The sequence below is a fragment of the Halichoeres trimaculatus genome, unplaced genomic scaffold (assembly GCF_033239565.1).
Source record: "Halichoeres trimaculatus isolate MK-OKI-2021-1 unplaced genomic scaffold, fHalTri1.1 fHalTri1_scaffold_8, whole genome shotgun sequence".
Classification (NCBI taxonomy): Eukaryota; Metazoa; Chordata; class Actinopteri; order Labriformes; family Labridae; genus Halichoeres; species Halichoeres trimaculatus.
The window spans coordinates 38,151,073-38,160,712 of record NW_027437186.1 but is presented as its reverse complement, the minus strand read 5'-3'; positions in this window follow the sequence as shown (position 1 = coordinate 38,160,712).

Below are 9,640 nucleotides of genomic sequence, written 5' to 3'. Positions count from 1 at the left end.
AATCAAAAAGTAAAAAAATTAAAAGATATATTGAAATTGAAAAAAAATGCAAAAACTGAAAAAAAAAATTGAATTTAAAAAAAAAGCAAAAATAAAGAATTGAAATTTAATACATTTGCAAACATTTGAAAAAAAATGCAAATATAAAAAAATCCTAAAGGAAAAAATTTAAGAAATTATGAAATGGGAAAAAAAAATGCAAAAACTGAAAAAAAAGGTCAACAACACATTTCATGACTGTGGAGATCTGAATGGCACAACCATGAATGTTTCATGAAACACGGACACAAAAAGACAAAACTGTCTGAAGAAAGAAAAATTTTCCAGAAAAACAAAAATGATAAAAGATTTTTTAATCAAAAGTGAAAAGCAAATTTTGTCGTGGTGATCTTAGGATCTGTGTGTCCTGAACAGAAACTATGATCAGTGTTTCTTTTGGATGTTTGATTATATTTAGTTTCCTGAAAGCAGCCCGCTGCAGGCGTCACAGTTCCTCAGATTTTCTCAGATTAAATCCTCTGAAGATTTGATGAAGCTGATGTTTTCTCCAGATTACAGAAAAAAACTTTATGAGCTGATGGAAACTGATTCAGACTCCTTTAGGCCTCTCAAACATCCAGTTATCAGTCATTTGTCAGGAGGTGTAATCTGATCATATTATTGTGGAGCTGTAGGCCTCGAGTGATTATCATGACAGAAACGTGTTTGTCTCTGAGCTCAGGCTCAGACATGACGGCTTGAGATTTGGCCCAGAGACAGGAACCTGAGGAGGTCATGTGGCCGATCTCAGATCAATGAGCAACAGTTAAAGTCACCTTGACTCGGAGCAGGTGCTGCTGCTCCTTATTTTCTGACTCATAAACCTCACGGAGCGCCGGGCGCTGAGTGGGAGTTTTGTGAACCTTTACACCGTTTTTATTGGATAAAGAGTTTTATGGTCCAGCATCTGTGTGCTGCATTAAAGCCTCACCTCTGTGTGGAGGTTAAAGCAGCGTTCACAGTCTGCAGCAGGCGACGCATCAATCTGCCTGATAACAAAGAGGAAATGTACAGAGGGATCACTCAGAGTTAGATTTAACATCAAACGAAATGTGGATCAAGTTCGTTTCCTCCACTTCACATCATTTTGCTTCAACTTGAGTCTTTTTTTTTTTACTACTGGGTCCTTCTTTTCTCTCAGCAGCCCGTTGTTGCTCCTTTTCCAAAAAGTCAAAATGTCTGAGCATCAGGAGGAACTGGTCCTCTGAGCAGGAACCTTTTGAGGCTCAAAAAAAGTTCCTGGAACATCACTGGGCCCAAAGTTTTGTATTAACTCTGAAGTTTTCTGTTCATATGATGGCCAAAACTGGTCACAATCCTCCAAACCTGCTTGTTAAACGTTATCAGATCCGTCCATCGGCTGTGTGGCGTGAGTAAAATGTTTCCTGAGAATATGAACGTTTTCATCTGTGAAAACTCTCCATGGTCGCTTAAATCACACAGGGAATAATTTCAGCAGGAAAAAAAGGAGATAGTCTCATAACCTCTATAAATTAGGAAAAATCTGAGAGTTGCTGATTTATGAGAATATCAGAGAGAAGCAAACAGGAAGTGGATGAGAGGTTTTCCACTTTGGGACGGACTTTAAACACTGATAAAAGAAACCAGAGGGTCGTAAAGAGCCGTCAGAGTCGTTAGATTTAACCTCAGGAGATTTAAAGTTGGTCTGTGCCAGACGGTCGTCATCAGAAATGTGGCTGAGTCTCTCGTTTGTAGTTCATTAATTAACATCGAAGCTGCTGCAGAGGAGGACGATATGCTGCATTATCAGTGCAGGACAGTAAGTAGGGGAGAGCGGGGACGGCTGCAACAGGTTTTCCTCCATGAATCAGAAACATGAAAGACAGAAAGAGACTCACTCACTGAGAGCATCATCTCATCCAGATGGTTTCTCAGTCTTTGAGAGTTGTTTGAAAAGTGTTACAGCCGTCCCTGGTCTCCCCTACTGTCCTCAGTGGGTCTGGGTTAGAGCGGGGTGTGTTTCTCACCTGAGCTGACATGAAGTCAGAGAGCACACAGTCGGTCTCTGAGAGCTGAACAGCTGCTCCTCAGTGGAGCCGGGTGATAAAACCACACACACACACACACACACACACACACACACACACACACACTCACACACTCGTTAACAACATATCAGAGCTCAAACACTTCCTGTCCACACTGACTGAGTGACTCCTTCTGCATTTGTGCCGTGTTTGTCAGGGGTGTGTTGTCAGAGTCTTTGCACCTGTCCTGCAGTTCCCCGTCCTGGTGCTAGGGGGCATCAGGCTCCAAACCAGGTCTTTCTGAAAAGTGAACCACCTTTTGAAGATGCTCTGGTTTCTCCCCTGACGTTGACGGTCCACCAAAGGATGAAACAGGTCAGAGAAGCTTCCAGGAGTCCAGGGTTTGTTCCTCTGGTGTTTTTTTTTCCGGTGTCGCTCAGAGATGCTGGAATCCACCTCATCATTTCATTTTTCCAGCTCTGAGGACTCCGGGGAAAGTACGTCTGTTTAAAACCCACCAATAAATCAGAAGGAGAGTTAACACTGCTGTCAGGAACAGGAGGAGCAGAGCTTTTAGGGGGTTTTCCAGCTCCTCTGTACAGACAGCTGTGGAGAAAACCATCTTCCTCTGTGACTAAACCTGTGTCAGTTTCTTTCAGTTTGAGTTTGTTAAAGTGACCAAAGAGGCCAGAGAAGCAGAGACAGTAACTGACTCATGCTGAAAAACTGGTGTTAACGATGAAACATGAAGCTTCATTTGACATGTGGGTCGGTGATGTGTAATATTTATCTCTACTCACTGGTTCTGTCCTACCAGAGCTCATCTACCAACTCCAACCTCACCAAGCAGAGCTAACGTAACCTGGCTCTTCATTTTATTGATAGACTCTCAAGTTTGAACAGACCACTGCAGAATAACTGCTGACTGTGGGTTGGAGACAACATTAGCACAAACACATTAACCTGGGTTTTAGCCTTTAGCCTGTGTTTTAGCCTTTAGCTTGTGTTCTTGCCTTTAGCTAGTGTTTTTGCCTTTAGCTAGTGTGTCAGTCATTAGCTCCTGTTTCAGCTGAGTTTTAGCCTTTAGCTGGTGTTTTAGCCTTTGGATTGCATTTTAGCCTTTAGCTTGAGTTTTAGCCTTTAGCTTGTGTTTTAGCTTTTTGCTCCAGTTTTAGCCTTTAACTTGTGTTTAAGCCTTTGGATTGAGTTTTAGCCTTAAGCTAATGTTCTAGCCTTTAGCTTGTGTTTTAGCCTTTGGATTGCGTTTTAGCCTTTAGCTAGTGTTTTAGCGTTTAGCTTGTGTTTTAGCTTTGGATTGAGTTTTAGCCTTAAGCTAATGTTTTAGCCTTAAGCTAATGTTTGAGCCTTTGGATTGCATTTAGCCTTTAGCTTGTGTTTTGGCCTTTGGGTTGCGTTTTAGCCTTTAGCTTGTGTTTTAGCCTTTGGATTGCATTTAGCCTTTAGCTAGTGTTTTAGCTTTTAGAAATCATTTTCAGCAGAGAAAAACACAGATCCCTCTTCTCTCTACTAAACTTTATCAGCTGGCGTGGTGTTGTCATGGAGACTTAGAAGTTCCATAAATTAATCTGGTCCTGCTCAACCTGATCAGAAAGCTAAGAATTAGCATTTAGGAATAATCTGTATTGGTGCTGATAAATAAAAGGTTGGCTTTAAAAAGGATAAAGAAGCAAAAATCCACTCAATAGTATTTCTGATAAGTAACTTAATGAAAGTTAAATCACTTTTTCTTTACTTTCTCAGGTCGCAGACCGTCAGTCCTCACAGACTCTGGGTGTTTTTAAAGTGACAGTAACATCAGCTGTAAACTAACTTCACTAGACATAAAACATTTTTTACCAAAGTTTAACTTTATAATTGTAACACAGAAAAACAAAACTCAGTGTCTAAAGTTTCTGCCCAGAAACTCCAATCAGTCAAAGTCCAAAGGTTACCATGGCAACAGCTGAAACACGCCACTTTGTATTCCCGCTCATAAAGCGCTGCAGCTGTTTCCCACAGAGTGACTCCAAACTGCCCTTTAATCTGGATTCAGACATGTTCAATATTCATGTTCACAAACACAGATCTGCCCCCACAGCCCACCTGCACACCCCCCCTGAGTGTGTGTGACTGTGTGTGTGTGTGTGTGTGTGTGTGTGTATCTCATAAAAACTGATTTAAAGTTCTTCCTCTGGAGCTGAACAGAGGACTGCATCATATTACAACGGTTTCTATGAGCATAAATAAACCTGCAGATCAGTAAACACCGGCCCTCTCTGCGTCTTTGATGTATTTTTGTGTACAGTGTGTGTGTTAACGTGTGTTAAGGTGTGTGTTAATGTGAGAGTGTGTGTGCAGCTCTCCTGGATCTGGCACAGATTTCAAAGACCCTATCAGAGGATGGTTAGCATCCAGCCCCGCTGACGAGCAGCCTGTGTGTGTGCTCTATATGATCCTGTCACTCTATGAGCTGTGTGTGTGTGTGTGTGTGTGAGCGTGTGTGTGTGTCAGACCAGCAGCCACATATGTTTTACAGACTATAACAGTTAATAGTGCCGTGTCAGCGCTGAACTGACAGCCTGGTTGTGTAAGCTATAAGCTGTGAAAATATGTTGGGCCTTTGTCGATAGTCGCCGTCACAGAGGTGAGTTATGGAGGGAAGCTCCGCCCCCTGGACGCTCCAGCTGCTCTACATCATCACTCAGACCATCACTCATCCTGTCGTAATCTACTGTAACTTTTTCCTTTTTAAATAAAAACCCTGAGGTTAAATATTTTCCATGTGGGACCCCACGCTAACGTTAGCATTTTAAACATGAAGAAGAAACTTTTAGCTTCCTGTTCCTCTGATCTTCAGGTTTTCTTTCAGATTTTTGTTTTTAATTTAAGTGATTTTCAGTTTGACCTCCATCATCTTATCCTGACTGATTCCTGTAGCCATGATGTAGGAAGGACTGTTGTTTTAAATGCATCTGAAGAAGGGCCCAGTCTTTGGTTTCTTTAATGAAAACTGTATTTTGTACAAACTGTGTGAAGGAAACTGAGGAGCAGCTCATCCAGAGACTACAGCACACAAACAACAGCTGCACAACAGCTGACAGTTCCCCATGCATTGACCACACACACACACTCACACACACACACACACACACACACACACACACACACACACACACACACACACACACACACACACACACATCAGGCTCACGTCCTGTTGCAGGCAGGGCGTGTTGTACTCATACATATACAGCTCCAACACACCTGCCACAACACGGCACAGCTGTCGAGTGTATCGCCTTCACCCTTTATGTAACCTAACAGAGCACACACACACACACACACACACACACACACACACACACACACACACACACACACACACACACACACTCCTATAGCCTGCTTTTGCACATATGAGGAAGCACACAGTAACTGACTGATTGTGCGATGACACCTGAGCACACACTGGGTCCTACAACAGGACTGGACTTGAACCAAGTCTCTCACGAGGAACCACACACACACACACACACACACACACACTGTTATATTACACTACATTATTAGTTTGCTTCATTATTTCAGTTATTCATCAGAGCTGATTGTGATTTGTTTGGTGAACACAGCCTGAGTTTAAAGCACAGTTTGTAGAGAGAGACAGTTTGTTCAGTTTAATAACTTCTTCTTTTTATTTCACTTGATGTAAATAAAACCTTTAAAGCTGATTCCTGACTGCGCTCCTCTGTCCTTAATGACACCCATTAAGTTAAAAACATTTCTTCAAACCAGCCAAACTGGTCATGGTTTCCTTTACATCTCATCCTGTGGTAAAAGCAGTGGTGATTGCTCTAAGACTGCTAAAATGTCCCTAAAAAGTGTTGATATGTTCTGCTGTGTGAACATTTCATTGATAAAATCTGAGCTAGAATTCCTTCATCTTTAGTTCAGAATCAGCTCCTATCACAGGTAACTGGCTCCACCTCCTTCTCCTTCATCCCCGCAGCGTCTCAGCGCTTTGACACAGTCGGACGCTGAGCGTCTTCTGACTTCAGCGGGGAAGCGTAGAGTGGGTTGTTCCACTGTGGAAACTGGACGGTCATTGGATAAACGCTGGGCTTTGTCCCGCCCATCGGACGCTCAGCGTCTCTGGGGGTCTATGAGGCAGTGGGCTGGCCTAGATTTATTGATCCCCAGTGAGTTTACCTTTCTTAAAAACGACGAGCGTTGTGTTTAAAGATTCTCTCTCTTTTCTCCAATAAGCAGCTACAGCTCCAGCTGAGGAGCTTCTCCCCCTGTCACTCACACTTACAACCTGTCGTAGTCTCACGTAGCAGCTCCAGCTGATAACAAGCTGACACGGAGGGGAGAATTTACCTTTAAAGAAATAAACTAATTTATGATGTAGGCTGAAAAAAATGAGCTTCTCCTCCTCGACTGACCAGCAGCTGCCACTGATCTCCAGCAACACTAGAACCACCACTGCAGTCTGATGGACGCTTTGGGATTTTCTAATGTTAGCTAAAGTTAGCCTAGCGTTAGCTCCTAGCTGCATTGTTCATCCTGTCTCTTTGTTTGTTTGGAGTTCATTTGCCTGTTTTCTTCTAGTTTTTGTTCTTTGGTGATCCTACATCATTGTTAGCTGTTGTCCAACCTGATCTAGTTAAGCTAACGTTAGCTTCTGGAGCCTAGCTTCATTAGCTTATCTGTGATAGCTGAGATAAATCCTGTAGCTCCAAACTAACGGAGACACACTCTTGGTAAAGATGGAAAAAGAAGGTTAAGTTTTTGTCCTGACCAATGCTGATCCTCTGTCCTGTTGTCTGAGATGCTAATGCTAATGCTAACAGATGTTGTTTATCAGGTTTGTTAACGTAGGGAGCTGGAAATTTTTCTTTCTGTCTCCAACAATCATCAACAGATATGCGACACCTGCTATAACACCTGTCACTGAATGCTCACTGATTGGCTCAGTGAGTGGAGGGGGCGGGGCTTAGCTATAGGTCAAAAAAAAATATTGGTGCAAATATCTGCGAGAACTGACAGAAAAGGTTTTTAACATGAGCTCAAATTTTCCAGTTTCACCGCTAATCTATCATAACCTGAGAGAGGCTTTAAGACCTGTTGCACAGCACACCACCAGAGGGAGCTCTAAAAGATTTTGGCCCTCACTTTGGAAGATTACAGCTATGAAAACAATAATCTGAAGTATTCAAACCTCTATCTCAGAGGTCTTCAACCTGCCTCATGTGGCCCTTTGACTCCTCTGCAGCGGCTCCTTGTAGCTTTAAAAAATATTATAGAAATGAAGAATTTTCATTTTTCTTACAGAGGGCAGTTTTACAGTCCTGGTAAGAAAAACTAAATCTACAAAAAGACTAATCTGGAAGAAAACACAGTTTTTAATTCTGTGTGGATGGATTAATTTAACTGACAACGTGCTTAAAATACATGATTAATATGTGTAAAGTCGTTGGTTTTATTTTATTTTAATTTTTCTTTCACCTTTATTTAAACAGATAAACCCCATTGAGATCAGGATCTCATTTACAATAAGTAAACATTAGTAAACAACAATAAGTAATTAGTTAGGTGATATTATCAAAATATAAAATGAAATACAATAATTTTTTTTTAAGTGGACATTTTTGCAAATTTATGAAATTTCAAAATAAACTTTTTTGATTAATTTCATTATAAAATGTTTGATTTTTTTTTTTTTTGCAAATTTTGATATTTCTCTTTTTCATTTTTGGAGATTTCAAAAATGTAAGATATCTTTTCCATTTTTTATTATTATTATTATTATTTTCAAATTTTGGCAAATGTTTGAAATATCAAAATTTGTCAAAATCTTTTACAATTTTTGAAAAACCTAAATTTTTTGAAAATGTATAAAATACATATTTTTTACACTTATTTGCAGATTTTTTTAATTACATTTTTTTCTTAATTTTTGTTAATTTTGAATTTGCTAAATTTTTTGAAAATGTATTAAATTTATATTTTTTACGTAAATACTTTTTTTTTTGCATAAATCTTAAAAATAGAAAACTAAGTCATCACATGTTAAAGTCCATATATTAAAAAAGCTTTCTGTCTAGATGATTATTGTGTTTTATATTTCAATAATACAGAATTTTATTCACTTTTTTTGTCTTTGTTTTGAAGATAAAGTAGATTTTTTGTCTCCTGAATGACTTTAATCCAGCTGAGCTGAGGGAAAAATGGCTCCTATGAAAGTAAAGGTTGCAGACCCCTGCTCTGTCTGATGAATAAAAAATAAAAATAGGAGACATGTCTTAAAATACTGGCTCCATAAATGTTTAGAAATTGAATTTCGTCCTCGTGTTTTGATGGTTTAACGAGACGCTGCTGTGGATGCAATCATTCATATGGATAAAATTAATGGTATGGCCTCCTCCAGGATATCTGCTGCATGTTTTATTAATAACACACACACACACAGAAGGAACCGGGCTCAAGGGGAATGCTAATAGGCTTACACACACACACACACACACACACACACACACACTCACAATAAATGTCAGATTCATACCACACTGTAACCAAACCTCAGCTCCTCCTCCTCCTCCTCCTCCTCCTCCTCCTCCTCCTCCTCCTCCTGCTCGCTGCTGAAGGGGGCCGGCTCCTCTGGAAAGGAGATCAGGTTTTTCACCCTCTTGAATGTGAATGAAGAGAAAAGAAGAGAAAAAAGCAGCATGAGAGGAGAGAGGAGCAGAAGAGGAGGGCAGGACATTTTATAACCCATAAATAAATAAGTGATGTGTCTCCTGCCTCACCCCCCACCTCCTCCTCCTCCTCCTGCCCTCCTCCCCGCCCCGTCTATGGCACCGTCTCGCGTGGGGGAGGGGAGCGATGAAAGGAGTATGAGTGACAGATAAGTAGATGACTCTGCTGTCCCAGCCCTCATTAAAACTCTGTGCTTATATCATCCACCGCCCTCACCCCTTCCTCCTCCTCCTCCTCCTCCTCCTCCTCCTCCTCTGCATCCAGCCCCCGCAAATGATACCCCGAGAGAGAGGAGAGGAAGGGAGGGAGGTGCTGCTCATCAGTTATTCCCGTTCTCTGACCTAACTCCACAACAAGCTCCAATAATGGGACAAAGAGGGATGAGACGGCCTGCCCGGGACCAGGATGTTGACAAGGAAGTGAACTGTCCTAAATTGGCAGATAATGGGTCCGCTGTGAGCCGGTCTGCAGCGGATCAGAGTCCAGACCTCCTCCAAGGCTCAGAGCCGGTTTGAACGCTGTACGGCTCAAACATCTGCTCCTCCTGGGAGGTTTCTCCGTTTACACGCTTCACCCTGAGAATAGACCGTGGGTTACACGCTCTGCTCATGGTTGGTCTGACGTTTCACCGTCAGCCAGTGACTCAAACTGTAAAACCTCTGAACTTAAATCACACGTTGATCCTCCTCAAACAAACAGCGGCCTGCTGCAGTCAGGAGAAATAACAAACCAGTGCCTCAGGTTAAAACATGTTAGAGCCATGAACGTAAACAAAGCTGATGTAGTTCACAGAGTGTCCACAAGGGGGTGGACCCAAGGCAAAGGACTCCTCATGAGGTCCCATAAAAATTCGCTCC